Genomic DNA, 19,037 nt, shown 5'->3' with positions numbered 1-19,037 from the left:
AGACTACTATAGACTACAGACTCTAATGTCAGATTATCTATACAAACACCACCACTTGTAAGCTGACAACTTTTCATCTTCAATTCCGTCAGTGAGAAACCTACTCTGTCCTACTGAAGCTTCCTTACGCTCATCAGGCCTCTCGCTGTTCCTCTCCCCCCATGTCCTCACTTCTCTTTGCTGCCACAGCACCCTCACTCACTTCTCTACCCTCAGATGAGCTGGAACAACCGACATCCTGACACATAAAAGAAAAAAACTATCCTATTATTGTAAGCCATCACATTGGAAGCCATTAGTGTTTCATCCATTTTTATGTCAATTGTTTTATGTCACAACATCAGCTCAATATCCCAGTGTGTACTACATACGGACAAGCTATATCACATCTACAATGTATTTTATGTAGTAGTGTTGTCCTATACCTTGGTCCTGATTTCATTGTGATTAGCTTTCTACAGCATAAAAGCTGTACAAGCTTAAAATTTAACATCACAACATATTACTAGTTGGCTGTCAAATAACCTGCTGAATACCATTTCAACATGAGGTTTTCAATATTCAATGATGACCTTGCTATTGATTGTATTTAGCTACTGCTGATACCAAAAGCTTACAGCTCAAAACAAAGGAGGGATTTGAAATACTAGTAGAGACGAACAAATAATAAGAAGAAGTGAGAATGAAACAAAGTGACACATTTTCAGATTTTTACTATACATGTTATTTATCGAAATCTGATCAGTTTAGTAAGTGATGAGGCTGAGTCAATAGCTGCTTTCATCCAACTCCAGACGAACTCCTCAGACTAACGTTACCTCAGTCAATGTAGATAGTTAGCAAGTTAGCTGACAAACTGGTCATGGAAATTGAGATACAAATTTTAAGACATTTCTCCTGAAAAACAGAAAACACAGCCGATTACCCACGTCGTTTATATGTGCACAAAATAGCTCTCTCCAACAGACGCAGGTGCTTCCTTCGTAGGTTGCGAAAGTCACGAATTGACGGCCATTTCCACAAGTGAGGTAACATGAAACCTAGCTTTACTGAACTTCCCTCAAAGACCAATTATTAAATGTTACATCTCTCTGCAATAAAAGTGTCATGGGTATACAATCCATTCAATTATCACTGATCTAGCTATGACTTTTGTCTGTCTTCGAGGAGGCTGGTGCTAATTGTAAACCAACACTTCTCAGTGACCGCCATAAGAAGACGTTACTAAGCTAGTAAGCTAGTCAGAGTAAACAGGTGGATACTTATTTTTCTATTTTGAATACGTTTTCTTATTTCTTACTTCTCTAACAGGATCGTTACTGTCATACAAACGTGATTAGTCGTCGTCATTGGTGCACAAAAATACGATATCAGCCAGTGAGAACAGATGCAGAGAACAGATGCAGATGTCTGATTTCTAGCCTTTACTGCAAGAGACTGTAATTCTCAGGCAATCTGTCAGTAGCGACGTTTAGTTAGCAAATACTTTAAAAAAGCCAATGACAGCATATCAAGTTTCCGCTTTCAAAATAAAAGTAAGAAGTTAATCTATCCATTAGCGGTGTATTTTTTTCATATTAATGTTGTAGTATAAACACTGTGTCTTTAAAAGTTACGGCCGACCGTGGCCGCTATGGGAGAATACAAGCAGGCCGTCGGCGGCCGCTATGGGATCTAGAGGGTTAATGGGTTCCCAGCTGATGAGGGCCCTATGTGCTTCTTTGGAGAGCATAAAGGCCACTCCCTCTGTGTGTGGTGCTTTATCATCTGGATGTCCAGAATAGCGCATGGACTCGCTGCTGGCCAGTTTCACCTCTCCTGTCTGGAGCCATCTGGTATCGCACAGACCGTGGATAGAGATCTTGTACCTCCTCATCTCACTTGCTATGGTTGACGTTTTTCCTGCTGTGTACATGGTCCTGATGTTCCAGGTTGCAATGTTAGTGGGTTGCCTGGGAGATAGAAGATTCTGACGCACCCTCTCCGTATGGTTTTCGAAATGCTGTGGTACCACAAGCTGTGCTTGGGGTTCCACTAGGTGGTAATGGGAGTGAATTACCTCAGCAGGCCTATACGGGGCAGGCTCTAGGACCCTCGGGAGGTGCTCTGGGGACTAGGAATGTCTGGCCATCCACTGATTGCAAGCTCAGGTGCAAATGGTTAGAGTAGGTTGGCACCTGAGCAGGAACGAGTTTGAAAAGAGTTGAGAGTGGGGACACACAGAGAGAAACGGGTGACATTGTGCGTGCCACAAACTTAGCTCGGTGTCTGAGGAACTTTGATTTAAGTTTGGAGCAACTTTAGGAAGCCTATGTTTTGCCTTTGAAGAACTTTTATGTTTGCTTCCTGAAAGACTTTGTGTTGGTTAATAAACCGGATTCCTCGTTTAAAAGCATTTTCGCCTGCTCTGTCCAAGTGATTACGCACTGCCCTACACCTGCTCAGTGGTAAAGCCTCTCATGATACCACAATGCGTCTTCATTTCCTCTTCAACCTGTATGGTTGGAGAGTCTTCCTCTCTCAGGTTGCGGGGTTTCTTTTTCTTCATCAATGTTTCAGTAATCATTTTTATCCACTTTATATGGGATTGGCCTATGAGCTTCACCAGTGCCCTATTGGCCAGCATTACCTGTTTCCACCTCTCACGACAAGGACGTTAGGGTTGGACTTTGAGAGATAAATTGCATGAGAGTAGTAAATATTGTGGAAAAATTCACACACAGGTGATTATTAATACAATACGTGGTAAGTATCAGTCAAACTGAATGTCAGGTAAAAAAACAAATGAATAAATACAACTGTAAATAATAATAATTGAATAAACAAGATGCATGCCAACTGCACCAAATACACTAACATGACCAAATATACCTGATTAACCTGAATGCATGAGTGAGAAAGAACCTAGACAGAAAACCTGAGATGAGTAAAGGCGAGACAAACAGAGTGGCAGAAGAGAGCTGTGGAGGACAGGATTCCATCTGAAAGATAGAAGAGGGAGAGCAGGAGAGGAGAGGATACACTGTAAAAAAAAAATGTAATAAAACAGAATTTTACTGTTTTTTTTTACAGTTTTTTTCTGTATTTTTAAAATACCATTCATTTTACAAAAAGAAACTGTGATTTTACATGACAAATGTAAAATAACATGAAATCACTGTAAATGTAAAAACACAGAATATTTCTGTTGTTTTACACAGAAAAAACCCATTAGAAATACGTATATTTACTGTTGTAACACGGGTAGATGAAATCAAGCATTCTGATTGGTTGAGAGTGAGTCACTCAAAAATATCGAAACTGAACAAAGATGGCGGCGTGTAGCCTGTTAGTGGGAAATATTTGATGTGAATTAAGCTATCTACACGACTTTTTATACGTCTACATTGACTCGGTTAGTTGTTTATGTGCAACACGGATGGTGCACAGTATTGGTGGTTTTAACTAAGGCTCTCAAATATTATTTTAGGTTGCTGATTTCGCGTAGACCAAAACCCCATTAAGAACCATAGTAGCTTAAGCTAGCTAGCCTCTCTGCTAAAAGTATACCGTTAGCATACAGATTATGCTCTCATACATAGACATATACATGTGTTATGTCTATGCTCTCATACGCCTCCCGCATTGAGGCCGATGTAGGGTCTGCGCGCGCCCAAATAGAACATTCTTGCACTGGTTACCACGGAGTTTCAACACTGACAAGACACACGACAGCAGAAGACTAAAGGTAAATGTCTTTGTACTTTAATTGAGTTCTCAAAAATAAAAAGCTTAATACCCTGGCATTGTATTTGACGATGAAAGGCTCATTGTGTATAGGTTGTCGTGCTGTCATGTTGGTGTGCTGAATGGGGGCCGTAATGTGAGTGTAGCCAACACCATATGAGGCTCTGGCTAACTTTGACTAGCTAGCTTGCACTAACAACCTTCAGTTTGTAGTCGTTAGGTAATGTAAGCCATAGTAGCTAGCTAAGGTAACATGTACAGTTCAAGTTAGCTAGCTAGCCAACCTGGATAATTTAATCTGTAAAATTGGTTGGCATTTTGTATTTGCTATTGAAAACATGCAGAGTGAGAGAAAGTAAAAACCTGGCTAGTAACATATTGCGTTTTCTAATGACGAAGGCTCTTTTAAGCACATATCATAGATACTCTTTTGCCATAGCTTTAAGGCTAGCTATTTAGCATATCGTGTTGGCTAGTTTGCTCCATTTTATATTATAACCATAGAGCAGGGGCAACGCCAGTGGTGTAAATCAGTTTTCCCCAAACCCTTTTCTCTCGAAGCACAATCTATGTATTCTATGGGGAAAAAAGTCTCACGGCACACCAGCATTACATGTTATTGTGTTGTTTGGTTGTGAAATGCCTTTTAAGTTTAGTTTGTTCGAGTTCCCCCCCACAGACAAGGCACAATGGAATCGGGAGCAATCTCCTGTGAACTTGAATGCATAGCTTGAGTATTGGTCATTGTATTGTCTGTTCCTGACCTGTTACATTTTCTTTTTCTGTTCAATTCTACAACAGAGTAACCGGCCTTGAACGGTTCAAATAAAACACAGTTCGGTAAGATTTAATTACTCAAATACGGCACTATCTATCAATCTAATTTTGCTACATGGTTTGATAAGCTAGCAAAACAATGGCAATGGTAGAAGTGGCTGTCTGTTTTTTTTTTTTTTTTTTTTTACTGTAGTGAATAATGACTAAAACCTTGTTTTTCTTCTCTTTATCAGCAAATGGAGGCTAGCTTTAAAAAAAATACTGGCATCTATCTACCTAGATGGCAGAGAGATCTGCAAGATAGTTTACCACCTGCGAAGGAATTACTTGATGAATGAAAATCTCAAGATGGCCTACCTTCTGAAGTGTATATATAGATTGATTTCTCATGTATAATGCCGACTTCAATGAGTTTATTGATACAGATCGTAACACAGACATCAACGAACTTGATACATTTCAGTTGTTTTTTTCTGGTCGGGTTCTGAGCTAGCGGATGCAGAAATTCAACTGATATGTCCGGTAAGTCTGTAAGATAAGAAAACTTTGGTTGAATAGTTGTTGCTAATTTTTTAAGTAATTGTGCAGTCCTGTTGAAAATATGTGTTTTAAATGTTTGTTTAGGGATTTTAAACTGCACCAATGGCTCATACATTTTTGTATTGGTTTGTGTTTTTCTCCAGCCTCCTCCCCTGCCAAGACAGACACATTTTCTACCTTCCCATGACAGGCTGGACGACAGTGGATTGGAGTACTCAAAGTACTAATTCAATCAAAAGCTCCAAACATACTCACAGAATATGAGAAATCTGGTACCATATGCACAAAAAACAGGGTGCTACTTGTGAGGGTTGCTGTCAGCAATCTTGAGGAGAGATGAGGATTGTAAGTTGACGACACTGTCAAAGTGTGAGATTCAAAAGTATTGACAGTGGAGTGGAAGTTGTTCTTATATATCTCATACTTAAAATTAATATTTTAGTCAATACATGTGAAGTGTGAGTATAACTGATGGCAATACATGTTTCTAATTGAAGAGTTCAGGTGCAAAAACTTAAAAATTTAGGTATGATATAAAGGGAAATATTCTCAGTGCCTACTATACGATAATCATGCCAGCTGTGTTTTTTCCAATTTACCACAAAAAAGGTCAGGTGGACTTCTGAACTCTTCAATGTGTGTTTAGAAATGGTTTGGTTGATGCTGTCTGTTATTTTCAGTTACCCATCCAGTGATGACAAGGTGCGTCTTGACAAGAATGTTGTCACCACGTTTCCTAAATTGAGTGTCAAAATCCAGGAACACAATGAGGGATATGTAAGTGTTACCTTCCCACCCCACATTTTACTGATGTACCAAATGTTTATTGTTTCAGAAATAAGGGCCATTGTATTTTTGGTATTATTGACTGATGCCTCATGTCCACTCTCTACCTTCAACCCATGAAAAGGAACACTTACCCCCCCCCCCCCCCCCCCCCCCCCAATATCTCAGTAAATATAGCCTGTAAATTCAAATGAATAAATTGGATGGAATATTTATCTTTGTACATCTTAGTTTGACTTCGATAGCCAGTTTGAGGGGAAAGCTGATCTTTTCCTTCGCAAATGGCAGATGAACATCATTCCTAAGCTAATGAAGGTTGCTGCGTTGGAGTTGTCTGAGGATCTGGAAAATCCTTCAACCACCAGGAACAACAGTGATGGTATGTTGGTTCGCATTCAGAAAGATAGGGGGGAAATGCACTTATAACTTTTATGCAATGGATAATAACTGAAGCCAGTTTAATTGTTCAAGATAACTTAAAGTGCATATGACACCTCAATACTATTTTTTTTTAATAAATAGAACAAAGGTGGTATTTCACAATCGATATATATATGTTGAGGAAAAATATACACATTTGACTTGTTAAAATCATCATTTGAATGCAGCGCCACTGAGCTACCGACTTCCCAAGCCACTCACTACCACCCTGCGTTAAAAAACTTAAATTACTTAAACGGAGGTACTCTGTTGCACTTGGTCGCCATTTTTCCTGACAGAAAACACATTTTCTCAGGGAGCCACCGGCTATTTTCTCAGTTGTAAATATGCCTTCACGGTGTGTTGCAGCATATTGCTCGAACGTCAGTTCCCATTCTTTTAGCCTTTTCAAATTTCCAAAAGACGAGGAAGTACGCGAGAAGTGGGTGCAGAATGTGTGTCGCACAAGAGTGCCTTCTCCAGCAAGCTTGAAATGACAACTAAAGTAATTTGCTGTGAAGTAATGCTGGAAGCATTGCTCTCTTTCCATTAAATAGGGAATGTATTTCACGTATTTAGAATGGCTGACCTAACAAACAACAGCTGTGAAAGAGCTACAGTACCTTGCGTAAGTATTCACCCCCTTGGATGTTTTACCCTTTTATGGCTTTTATAAATCAGTCATGGTCAATATAAGTTGGCTTTTTGGACAAAAAAAATCACAAAATAGCTCTCTTTAATGTCAAAGTGAAAATATATTTCTACACAGTCATGTAAATTAAATACAAATATGTAATGAAAATAAGTGATTGCATAAGTATTCACCCCCTTTATCACCCCCTTTATATAGACTGACCTAATTCAACAGAGGTCCAGCCAATTGGTGCTAGAAGTCTCACAATTAGTGATATGGGGATCAGTGTGCAGTAAATGTGTCTCAAGTGATTGTAGTATAACGACACCTGTGTCTGGAAGGTCTATTCACTGGTCAGTATTCAGTAATCAGTATTCCTGGCTACTGTTACAACATGAAGACCACAGATCACCCTAAGAAACTCAGAGAAAAGGTTATTGAAAAGTACAGGTCAGGGGAAGGATACAAAAAAATGTCCAAGGCACTTAACATCCCCTGAAATTCTGTTCAATCCATCATGATATATAGACTGACCTAATTCAACAGAGGTCCAGCCAATTGGTGCTAGAAGTCTCACAATTAGTGATATGGGGATCAGTGTGCAGTAAATGTGTCTCAAGTGATTGTAGTATAACGACACCTGTGTCTGGAAGGTCTATTCACTGGTCAGTATTCAGTAATCAGTATTCCTGGCTACTGTTACAACATGAAGACCACAGATCACCCTAAGAAACTCAGAGAAAAGGTTATTGAAAAGTACAGGTCAGGGGAAGGATACAAAAAAATGTCCAAGGCACTTAACATCCCCTGAAATTCTGTTCAATCCATCATGAAGAAATGGAAGGAATATGGCACATGTGTAAATCTGCCTAGATCAGGCCGTCCTTACAAACTGAGTGACCATGCAAGAAGGAAACTAGTAAGAGAGGCCACCAAGACACCTATGACTACTCTGAAGAAGTTTCAAGCTTCAGCAGCTGGTATGGGAGAGACTCTGCATACCACCACTGTTGCCTTGGTTCTTCACCAATCAAAGCTTCATTGAAGAGAGCCACTGTTGAAAAAATGCTCCACTTTGGTCTCATCAAACCACAGAACCTTCTTCCACTTGACCATGGAGACTTCCACATGCCTTTTGGCGAACTGTAGTCGATCCTTTTTTTCAACAGTGGCTCTCTTCCATAAAGCTTAGATTGGTGAAGAACCAAGGCAACAGTGGTGGTATGCAGAGTTTCTCCAATCTCAACTGCTGAAGCTTGAAACTTCTTCAGAGTAGTCATAGGTCTATTGGTGGCCTATCTTACTAGTCTCCTTCTTGAACGGCCCCTCAGTTTGTGAGGACGGCCTGATCTAGGCAGATTTACACATGTGCCACAATCCATCCATTTCTTGATGATGGATTTAACAGAATTCCAGGGGATGTTTAGTGCCTTGGACATTTTTTTGTATCCTTCCCCTGACTTATACTTTTCAACAACCTTTTCTCTGAGTTGCTTAGAGTGATCTTGGGTCTTAATGGTTTAACAATAGCCAGTAATACTGATTACTGAATACTGACCAGTGAATGGACCTTCCAGACACAGGTGTCGTTATACTACAATCACTTGAGACACATTCACTGCACACTGACCCCCATTACACAAATTGTGAGACTTCTAGCACCAATTGGCTGGACCTCTGTTGAAATAGGTCAGTCTATACAAAGGGGGTGATAAAGGGGGTGAATACTTATGCAAGCACTTATTTTCATTACATATTTGTATTTAATTTACATAACTGTGTAGAAATATATTTTCACTTTGACATTAAAGAGAGCTATTTTGTGAATTTTTTTGTCCAAAAAGCAAACTTATATTGACCATGACTGATTTATAAAAGCCATAAAAGGGTAAAACATCCAAGGGGGTGAATACTTACGCAAGGTACTGTAAGAGACTGGAGGCAAACGGTACATCTGCCTCAATGAGGGGGGCGTTATACTTATTAGCAGCGAGGCTAGCTAACTTCTATGTCATCACTGTCAGAACTCGGCTCTTCTGCTGGCTCGTCTTCCAGATACGGCTCAATGCTCACAATCACCTTTACAAACTGATCTGGATCGAAGTCTTCCTCAATCTCATCTCTGCTTGAGTCTGTTGCAGAAAATTGCTCAAAATTGCTGAATTCTTCAACCTCCATCGCTAGTTGTGTGGCGTGGGAACGAATGAGGTCTACTGCCAGGTGACCCTGTGATGTCAGTGGTGGTAGACTTCATTCGTTCCCACACCACACAGCTATCGATGGAGGGTGAAGAATTCAGCAATTTTGAGCAATTTTCTGCCACAGACTTCAGGTTTCAGGTAAGCCGGCACTGCTTGCCGAAGAGCGTCGCGAAAACCACACTTTGAAATCGTGTACAAACCTAATTTTTCAATCATCGGGTTTACACATGACTTCAAAGTACTATGTTTTATGTATAGTCTTGATAATTATATGCCGTTAACCTTTTTTTTTTAGGTGTCATATGCACTTTAACCTTGTGTAATGGTAGATATCTAATTTGGATTCTAATATTTTCATGTAGACATGCTTTGCTTCAAAGCACTTCAGATGCTCATACACCTTCTTCCACCAATGCCATCAGGACGAGGGGCTGGATGGAGTCGCTGCAGTGTTAAATCAGCCATTTCCTACCTCATGGACTTTGTGCAAGTATGTTTGTGTCTTATGACTTATTGGTTGCATCACTGAACCTCCTGATGTTGTGTTGTGGTCTCCTCCCCATGCTGGTTTAATAATGTAGTAATTCAAACGTTTTGTGTTACAGCCTAGAACGAGCATTTCATCATTGCTTGAGAATCCTGATTCATCGAGAGGCCACCAGCCTAGCATTGTGTGCATTGGACACCCAAGCGGAGCTGCCCAGCAGTAGCTGATCGTCGCAAGAAGTGACAAGATTGCTAATCCACTTGGAGATGAAGGGCTGATGTATTGGGCCTTATTGAAAAAAAAAACATTTACATTTGCAGTCGAGTTGGAAATTATATTAGAAGATATCAAGAGTCTGTGGATTTTTGTTTAGTTTTTTTTTTTTTACTTTTTTTCTTTCATTTCCAATTCAGTTGAATTTGTTTTTGTTTGTTTCAGAACCAGTTGCTGTATGGTTACCTGTTAGTTTTTTTTTTATATATATACAGAATAAAAATACAGAGAATGGGAAATTGTAGTTGTTCTCAGCTTAGTCTTGTTCAAACACAATTCATTTAAGCCCCTTTTCCGACTGGCCAAAAACTGGTTTAAACCATTTAAAATTAAAATAATTATTGTGTTATTAGGTGAGTATAGTTTTTTTAAGTTGAAAGTGCTTTAAATATTCATTTTTTTTAACTAGTTTTTAAAGATTAATCAAATTATTGTTGTATACTATTATATTACATCTCATAAAAAATTATATACAGGATTTTTAAACAAATAATGCCATTAAAACCAACTAATAACAGCACATTTCTGTAAATGTAAGCATTATTACCCGTATAACAATGTTAATCTACCATCTTCATGGGTAATTTAATTTAACAGCACATTTCTGTAATTATGAGACCAATAAATGGATTTAGTGTGTGAACAAGTGATAGAGAGAGGCATATTCTCAAAGGCTGAAAGATCAGGTAAGTGACTATACACTAAAAATTATAATAAACGGTAATTTTCTGGCAGCTGGGGCGCCAGAAAAAATACCGTAAAATAACATTAAATTACAACATTTTCACATTTTAAAACAATTAAATGACCTAGAAAAATGGAAAATAAATGTTGTATTACGAATAATGTTCGTAATACAACGTTTATTTACCGTTTTTCTAGGTCATTTAATTGTTTTAAAATGTGAAAATGTTGTTATTTAATGTTAAAAAACCTGAAAATAAGGGAAAATCTTGGTAAAATTACAACTAAAAACTGTATTTTAATTACGGGAAATAACCGTATTTTTAAGGTACAGTAATTTTCTGTTATTTTACGGTATTTTTCTGGCACCCCAGCTGCCGGAAAAAAAACGTTTTTTTACGGTACAGTAATTTTCTGTTATTTTACGGTATTTTTCTGGCACCCCAGCTGCCGGAAAAAAACCGTTTTTTTACGATTTTTTTTTTTACAGTGTAGGGTTTTATACCCCATGGCCCTACTGCAATGCATTTGCCACAAGCAAATCCCCTGAGGCCACATTCTGCCCCTGATATTCTAAGATAACATTCTCTCCCGAGCCATCTCTTTAGTCAGCTGGGAATGCAGTGGCAGAGGTCACAATGGGGCTAATAAAATATTCAGCTATGGCACATACTTAAGATTAGAATGAAACCATGATAAAAGACTCAACTTGAAAATGTAACGTTCATAAACATTTACAGTTTTCTTAAGGACACTCTCCGCCTACGTTTGAGAAGTGTGGTAACCAACCAGTAAGTTGATCTCTGTGCCTAAGTTTGAGAAATGTGAATTACCAGCACGATTCACAATCAGTAAGTTTCCCTAACAACAGGTGGTCTGGCCTATATCCCAGATGTGTTGTTTTGTGGGGTCGCTGTTATTGTAAACAATGAGTCCTTTGTTGTGAGATCAGAGAGAAGTCCTCTAATAAACTGACTCTATGACCCCCTGGTAAAAGGACAAGAAAACTGCACGCCCATATACAAGATTGGCTCTGTTGACAAATTTATGAGAACAAAATAACTCCATGAGTTCAACTTTCTGCAGTGCAGTCTGAATCCACTCTTGTCCACTGTAGCACAGGAGATTTGTCCCTCAAACGGAATCACAGTATCTCTCGCTTTACAGTAACCAGCTCATCCACACATTCTCTTCCACTGTAGCTACTTGTAACACTTACTACTAGTTGCAGTTAAGTAGGTTATAACAATGGAAAAAACAATGGAACAATGGAAAAGTTATTTTAATAAACACACCACAGACCATAGAATAAGTTGAAATGCCGGCTTGTTTTATAAAATGGTAGAAAAAGTGAGTTGTTTAGATAAAAAATATCAAATAGGTACCATATAACACATTAACAATACAATTAACATATAACATACATATTAAATACAATTGTTCGAATGAATGAAATTTACGTTCAATCCAATCCTTCCTTTTAGTAAGTGGAAAGGTTACTTGTAACTAATTTTGGTTTTATATATTCTATTTTGACTTAATATTCAACTATAAACTTAATATAACTGTTTAGATTCTATTTGAGTTAATTCTATTTATTATAAAGTTATCTTAAATTCTCGATGTATCTATTATCTATCTGTTCTCTAGTTTACTTTCATATATTACATCTCAGCTAAACCAGTGAGTTGCTGTTGGATAGAATTAGCTTAGCACAGTTGTATGCTTCACTAACATAATAGCATTAGCATAACAACGCTACTATATGCTTAACCAATATACAGGACAATAATATTCATACAATCTCAATCAATATCAAGACTCACGTGAAAACATTCAACTTTCAAAGGAACACATTAGAAACATATGTACATGTAGTGGTGTAAGTTCAGTTCAGTGCCTGGTGATTCTTTCTTATGACCAGGATGTGTAGTTTGTAAATTATACTGGAGGCAGAACAGTCTGTAGCAATGAGCTGGGTTCTCTTACCACGAAATGCAAACTTCAAGTCAGTCAAGTAATGATGGTTCCAGTCAGTCCTACCATTCCTTGGAAGAAAGGAGAGATGCTCGTCGTGACAGAATTGTAGGTGCTGACCTTCGATGGACCGGGATTCAGTTCAGTTCTCGCTGGGAAAGCTCGCCATCTATTTCATCTGGATGCATGGAGCTAGGATGCTAGCATGGATGCAGATCCTGAATGCTTAGCTCCACGCAATTTATACAATTACTCTCAAATACTTTTCATATACTTTTCAAATGTAAAAAAAAAAAAACAGTCTTCCGACGTTGACAGAAACAAAACACTTTCATAAAAATAAAATAAAAGGATTATTACCATACAAATCTAGTCTTTTCTATTATTTTAGCACACTGGTTCGAATTAACCTCTTTCTTTTATCTAGTTGTCTTAGATCTACCTTGTTTTTTCATTAGCTTTCATTGGCTTATGCAACGTTGCTCTCTTAAAGCAACGGTGCACATTTCTTAATTGGCAAAACTAATGATAATATTTATCACTGTTGTATTAGTTTTGATATTCATCTTAATGTTTTTTGTAAACATTTTAATCATATTAAATCATGTATTTTATAGCTAATATAAACGTTACTCATGTAATTTGAATACTATTTATTTACTTATTTATTAACAAAATCAAGTTGCTTTTTTAACCCGGGTTACATACTCTTATCCAAATCCCCCCTAAATAATCCCTCCCACTCACAGATGGAGTAAGTTTGCTATCACTTCTAAAGAAAGTGTCTCTTTCCTCTCAAATCTGAGAACAAGATGAAATTCGGAATCAACAAAATGACATCACCAAAAGTACCTCCCCGCAGGGAGTTCTCTGTGTAGAGAGCTGGTGAACCTGACAGGACTATTCAGCCAGCCTCAAGTAGAAAGGTACTGGTTCTGAGCTGGGTTCTACTCAAGGTTTCTTCTTATTGATTGGAGCATTTCCTTGCTAGCGTTATCTTGTGCTTGCTCTAAGGGGTTCAGGCCTTGGGCTCTTGGAGTGCTGTGAAACAACATCTGTTGTCTAAGCAACTCTGTCCAATAATTTGACACTCTTTAAGGTATGTTTTATAGGAACTACTTTTGGTATTATCTTCAAAGTCATTTGGTTGGAATATACACACTTGACATTCCCACTAGCCGCTGCACATGGTGGTTATATGGTACAGGACGGAACAATCCTGGAAAATAAAATAAAAGGTACTCTTTCACAGCACAACATTGCTTACTATATGGCCAGAAAATGTCATTGTCAACTGTACTGTTTGGGGTTTTGGAAAGTTTTTGCATGCTTTTGTAGGTAGTCAGCTTGGTATTTTTTTGAGCAAAACTTTATATATTGCTTTAATGGTGTCATATAAATCAATACAAAATGTAACCCATTGTTCAGGGAAAGTATTACAGAGACATGCACAGAGTGCATATCAGTGGAAAATGGTGTGTACTGTTCTCAGACTGAACTGCATTGAAGTATCAACACTTTCCACATCATTCTCTATCAAATTTGAATAAATATGTTTTTGACACTTACTTTGTATACATCTCCTCTGAACAGCTCCTTGATTTTCTGACATCATTTAAAGAGAGGCTTGCATGAGGCCATGCTTTCATGAGACAGTTCCTGAGCGCTCACAGATAACTGTGGAAGCACTTTATCTCTGGCCAAGAAGTGAGTTCTCTAAGATATTCAAGATGTAATTAGATGGATAGAATTAAGGAACTGAATCTAACTAAAGAGCATAACATCCAATCTAATTACAGTGGCCTTTAATGAGTCTATAATTAGGAGAGGAGTGCTGAACACAAACTAAGCATTGTGAAGTGAACTTCTGCATAGGCCATACTAACTGAAACCGCCTTTGTATGTGATTAAAGTCCACTTGGAAAGAATTACATACTGAAATATGGTTATGTTTACGTAATGCCTTTATACAAGAGCCTCTCAATCCACCAAAGGGTTCACTGTCTGCTGTTTGATACACTGTAAACCAGGTGGGCCTTGAATGATACCCTTTCACCAAACATAAATAAAAAACCGTCTGTACTATTAGAAGAGTCATTCGCAGTGTAGGACCCGTGATTCAGGTTTTGAGTTTTTTTTCATTCCAGTACCTTCATTAAAATCTAAATGCTTTTCATGGCATATTTTTCAGACCAGGACGTGTCAGACTTTGCATCTCACACACACACACACACACACACACAAAACAACAGATATAGCCAACTATATCTTGTTAAATAGATAGTTTAAAAAACAATTCCACTTCAGGGAATCTGTGACTGCTTGACAGACAAGAAATTTAAATGTTATTACAACAAAGCATGTTAGCAATCCCTGAGTATACTCTAGTTGCCGTAGAGTCCACCTCTGAACCATACATATTGCAAAGACCATAGTGAAGAGATCATCTCCTGGGACACAGAGAATTGTTTGTTTCGTCATTTTAAGTTCAGAACCTTTTCAAATCAATTGGCCCATGAATGTTTAACAAAGTTAGAATATCATAGAGCTAAAATACTTTGGCTGCTTTTTAACTAGATTGAATGATCGTTGAATGAGCACAGAGGGGAAGGCACTTTGTTTGTAGATACAGGAATGAAACGTAAAGAAAATATGACTGTAAATAACAAGCATGTGGGGGACTCACAAGCAACTTTTATGCTGGCATCATGATACATTTATGAAAGATAGTTACCTAGCATTAAATGCACTGTGATGACTTAACATACTGTGCACACAAAGAAAATGACTGTCCAGAATACACACATTATACACTCTATATTTAACTTTTATACATCAAATATTTTGAAATTGGTTTAAGTCATAGGTAAACTGAAAAAGTTCTCTATCGACAAAAATACTTTAAACTCTTTACGTTTTCTACAAAGTCAATTATATATGCTTATATTTATATAGTTTCAGCCACTCCCTTTGTTACTTTTTTTCCTTTCCGCATTTATACAATGTGTGCATATCTGCTTTCCTCATTGCTCTCTATACTGTTTCCTCCCTTTGTTCCTGTCACTCATCCCAGTTCTCTTTCTATTGTCTTTCTTTTTTTTATCTGTCTTTCTATTTATCTTTCAATTCTATTCTTTGGTTTAACCGTAGCTCCATTCTGCATTCTTAAAACAATGGTAGGGTTAAACCATAGCTCCAAACTGTGTTCTTACAATAGTAGGGTTAAACAGTAGCTACTGTATTCTTAAAACAAACTTTTTGTCTGTGAAACATAAGTTGTTGCACATGTGACTTCTGACAACCCAGTGTAAACTTAAAGTGGAGTCCTATCTCCAGTCTCAGAGTGTTTCAGTTTCAGTAATATTATTCTTTAGTCTCGATTTGAATATGGAAAGGGTGTCTGCATCTCAGATGTGCCTTTGGCTTAGAAATGTGTGTTATATTCAATGCTTTTGTTACATTGTACAATATTTCTGACTGCAGATTGAGGAAGAAAAAAATAACCTTCATTATGTAGTATTGTGTTTCTGGTTAATTTGTCTTGTTAAAGTTTTCATGTATGGAAATAAATAGCTTGTAGACTCTGAGTTATTTTTCACTTTACTTGGGAAAGTTAGTCAAATGAAACTCTACAGATGTAAACTGATCATGCCAGTGAGAACAGCGTAACAGCCCTGGTCTTAGATTCTGGCCAAAAATTAAACTTTCCGCAGATGTGGATATAGGACTTTTGCATGTGCCATCACTGCTCAAGTCTTATTTATATAGCTGGCAAAACATATCATGTTCCCTTTACTGGAAGAGTGGAACACTATGCCTACATATTAAAGCATTAGTAAGAAAGTAGGAGCATACCTGTGTTATGGGTTGATGCAATTCATCTATCTTGGATATGTGTGAAGTGAACACTTTTCTCTTTCAGGTTGGACTGGGATGTCCCATATTACCAGTATATTGTGGCAAGATAGCCCAGAAGAATGGAGGCAGACAGAAAGACTCCTCTGGAAATGTTGCTTTATTAGCGCAACTCATCTGCTTCATATGCCGCTCAACTCCAGAGGTGCTAAAGAACACACAGCACAGCAGGTCGGTCTTATACTCTGAAATGACACAGATGGTAAAGGTGACGGATATGCTCACAGTTGTAGGTACACCTGGAATTCGTGGTGTGTGATTTGAATCAGGAACTTGCATGTGGTTTAATCCAGAACCTATGTATCGGATCCGGCAGCGCAACCCTTTCCCTCAAGGACTGGTCACTTTGATAACTGAGTATTTACAGCTACTGTAGCATAACAGTTGTTTAACATTTGCCATTGTCAATGTATTGCTTTGTTCACTGAACATAACGGTTGTGATATATATTCATGATTATTTGGTAGTTGGCTTTGCCACAGCATAAAAGGTTTAATGTAAGTTATGCCTCCCTGAGACATACTGTTCTGCGTTATTAACCATTTCCCTCCCACTAACCATTTTCTAATATAGCACCTTAATCACACAGATTATACAAACACTGAGTTAAACATACACACATGCAAAGAGAACATTTAAACTTCACGCTTCACATAGGCTCGTTCTTTGTTAATTTTAACATGCATGTTCATGAACGTTCACATGAACTATGGTGACTGAACAAAGGAATACACACAATTATTATTTCTTCTTTAGGGTTAATTAGGTGTATACATTTAGTTAAATTAAACATTGAGTGTTTTATTTCTGATCATTTTGTAAATAAATGCTCTGATTCTATATACTAGTCTACTTAATGTTGCACAAAAATGAATGCTGCCAACCTCTTCTATTCAGAACTCCAATCAGAGTTCCAAATTGATAGTTAAATATATTTAAGGAGACTGATATGTTCTTATTACTCATTTCTAACAATTGCTTGTTCCCAATATTGGAAAAACAGAGTAACAAGGCATTCAAATATATATCTCTAGGAGACAGAGCTCATTCACAAAGAGGGTTGAAAAACTGTGGGAAGGGACTTACAAAATTGCTAATCAGACATTCATCACCACAACTTCAAAAACAGATTAGGGCCTGATGGGCCCCTGCAGGTCTCACCTCAACCCAGACAATTTATACAAACACCTACCTCCTGCATTCTTTGAGCACATATAGGACACATATACATGCTAGTTAAACTAGGAAAGGTCATCGGTGAGGCTGTGTGCAGCAGGCAAACACTTGATGGCCCTTGTCTCCCCCCTGACTTCTCTCCCATATCCAGATGGAGCACAGGAGATTTGGTGCATGGCAGTGAATGAATAACTTGCCATGTCTGCCTAAACCCCATTATTGTTTGCCCTCTGCAGTCAGTCAGAGATTCATGTCAGTGCATGCTGCCAGTTCATTACTGAGAAGTATCATTCCTCTTCTGGCTCCCAATGGCCCCTTCCAACACAACCAAGCCTTACTTAATTCTGCATCACCTCCAACACTGTCCAAACCAAATATTTCTACTTGTACGATCAATACTATTTCAATGTAAGTCAAAATCATAATTTTAATAAAGGTTATTAAACAGTTAAACATGCTCAATTTTAATTTTATGTTATACTTTGTTGAAGGCCTAAAGCCATTGCAATGTTGCTGTGAGTGTGTCTGTGTGGGAATGCCAATTGAGACGGTGTGTCTTAAAAGAGACAACAAGGGACAGAAATGGTGTGAGCAAGCGAGACAGAGAACTGTGTACATAAGAAATATGCTATTACAACCATGTAAATTAATGATGAAGGTGTTGTCATATTCCCATATCTGCCACCACCCAAGATCTGTGTGCACGTATGTGAAGGGGTAGTCTTTACAAAAACAGATTTCCAAGTTCCCATCCCTGATGAGCTGAGTACTGCTCCCCTCAAAACTCAGGGGAGGCTAACACAATTGGAGAAATTTGATTTGTAAGGGCTAAACGCAATTATAGTGATAGAGACAAGACATGGCTTTGAAGGAAAACTGTCTGACAAAAGCAGCAAACTTTATGTGGTGTAGTTGATGCACCCAGAACCCTAGCAAATCTGAACGGGTTAGTATCTGGCATGTGTAGCAGAGAATTATTTGGGAGAGAGTGGATATACAGCCGCGGAAAAAATTAAGAGACCACTTCAAAATTATCAGTTTCTCTGGTTTTACTATTTATTGGTATGTGTTAAAGTAAAATGTACATTTTAGTTGTATTCTATAACCTACTGGCAACATTCCTACCAAATTTCAAATAAAAATATTGTCATTTAGATCATTTATTTGCAGAAAAATGACAATTGGTCAAAATAGCAAAAATTATGCAGTGTCTTCAGATCTCGAATAATGCAAAGAAAACAAGCTCATATTCATTTTTAAACTACACAATACTAATGCTTACACTTAGGAAGAGTTCAGAAATCAATATTTGGTGGAATAACCTTGATTTAAAATCACAACGTTCATGTGTCTTGGCATGCTCTCCACCAGCCTTTCACATTGCCGTTGGGTGACTTTATGCTACTCCTGGCGCAAGAATTCAAGCAGCTCGGCTTCTTTT

The 19,037-nt window shown here is 37.9% G+C and overlaps 1 long non-coding RNA gene across 1 annotated transcript; it reads left to right on the top strand.

The window, feature by feature from the left end:
- The first annotated feature begins 6,134 nt into the window (after positions 1 to 6,134).
- Positions 6,135 to 9,807, top strand: LOC308372954. The gene is made up of 3 exons (XR_013968839.1): positions 6,135 to 6,208; positions 9,447 to 9,574; positions 9,690 to 9,807. It is a non-coding gene; the product is annotated as an uncharacterized lncRNA (long non-coding RNA).
- Positions 9,808 to 19,037: the final 9,230 nt, after the last annotated feature.

This window comes from Sprattus sprattus (assembly GCF_963457725.1).
Source record: "Sprattus sprattus genome assembly, chromosome: 12".
Lineage (NCBI taxonomy): Eukaryota > Metazoa > Chordata > Actinopteri > Clupeiformes > Clupeidae > Sprattus > Sprattus sprattus.
The sequence above is the reverse complement of the archived record's forward strand: the minus strand, read 5'-3'. Positions and strand labels throughout refer to the sequence as shown.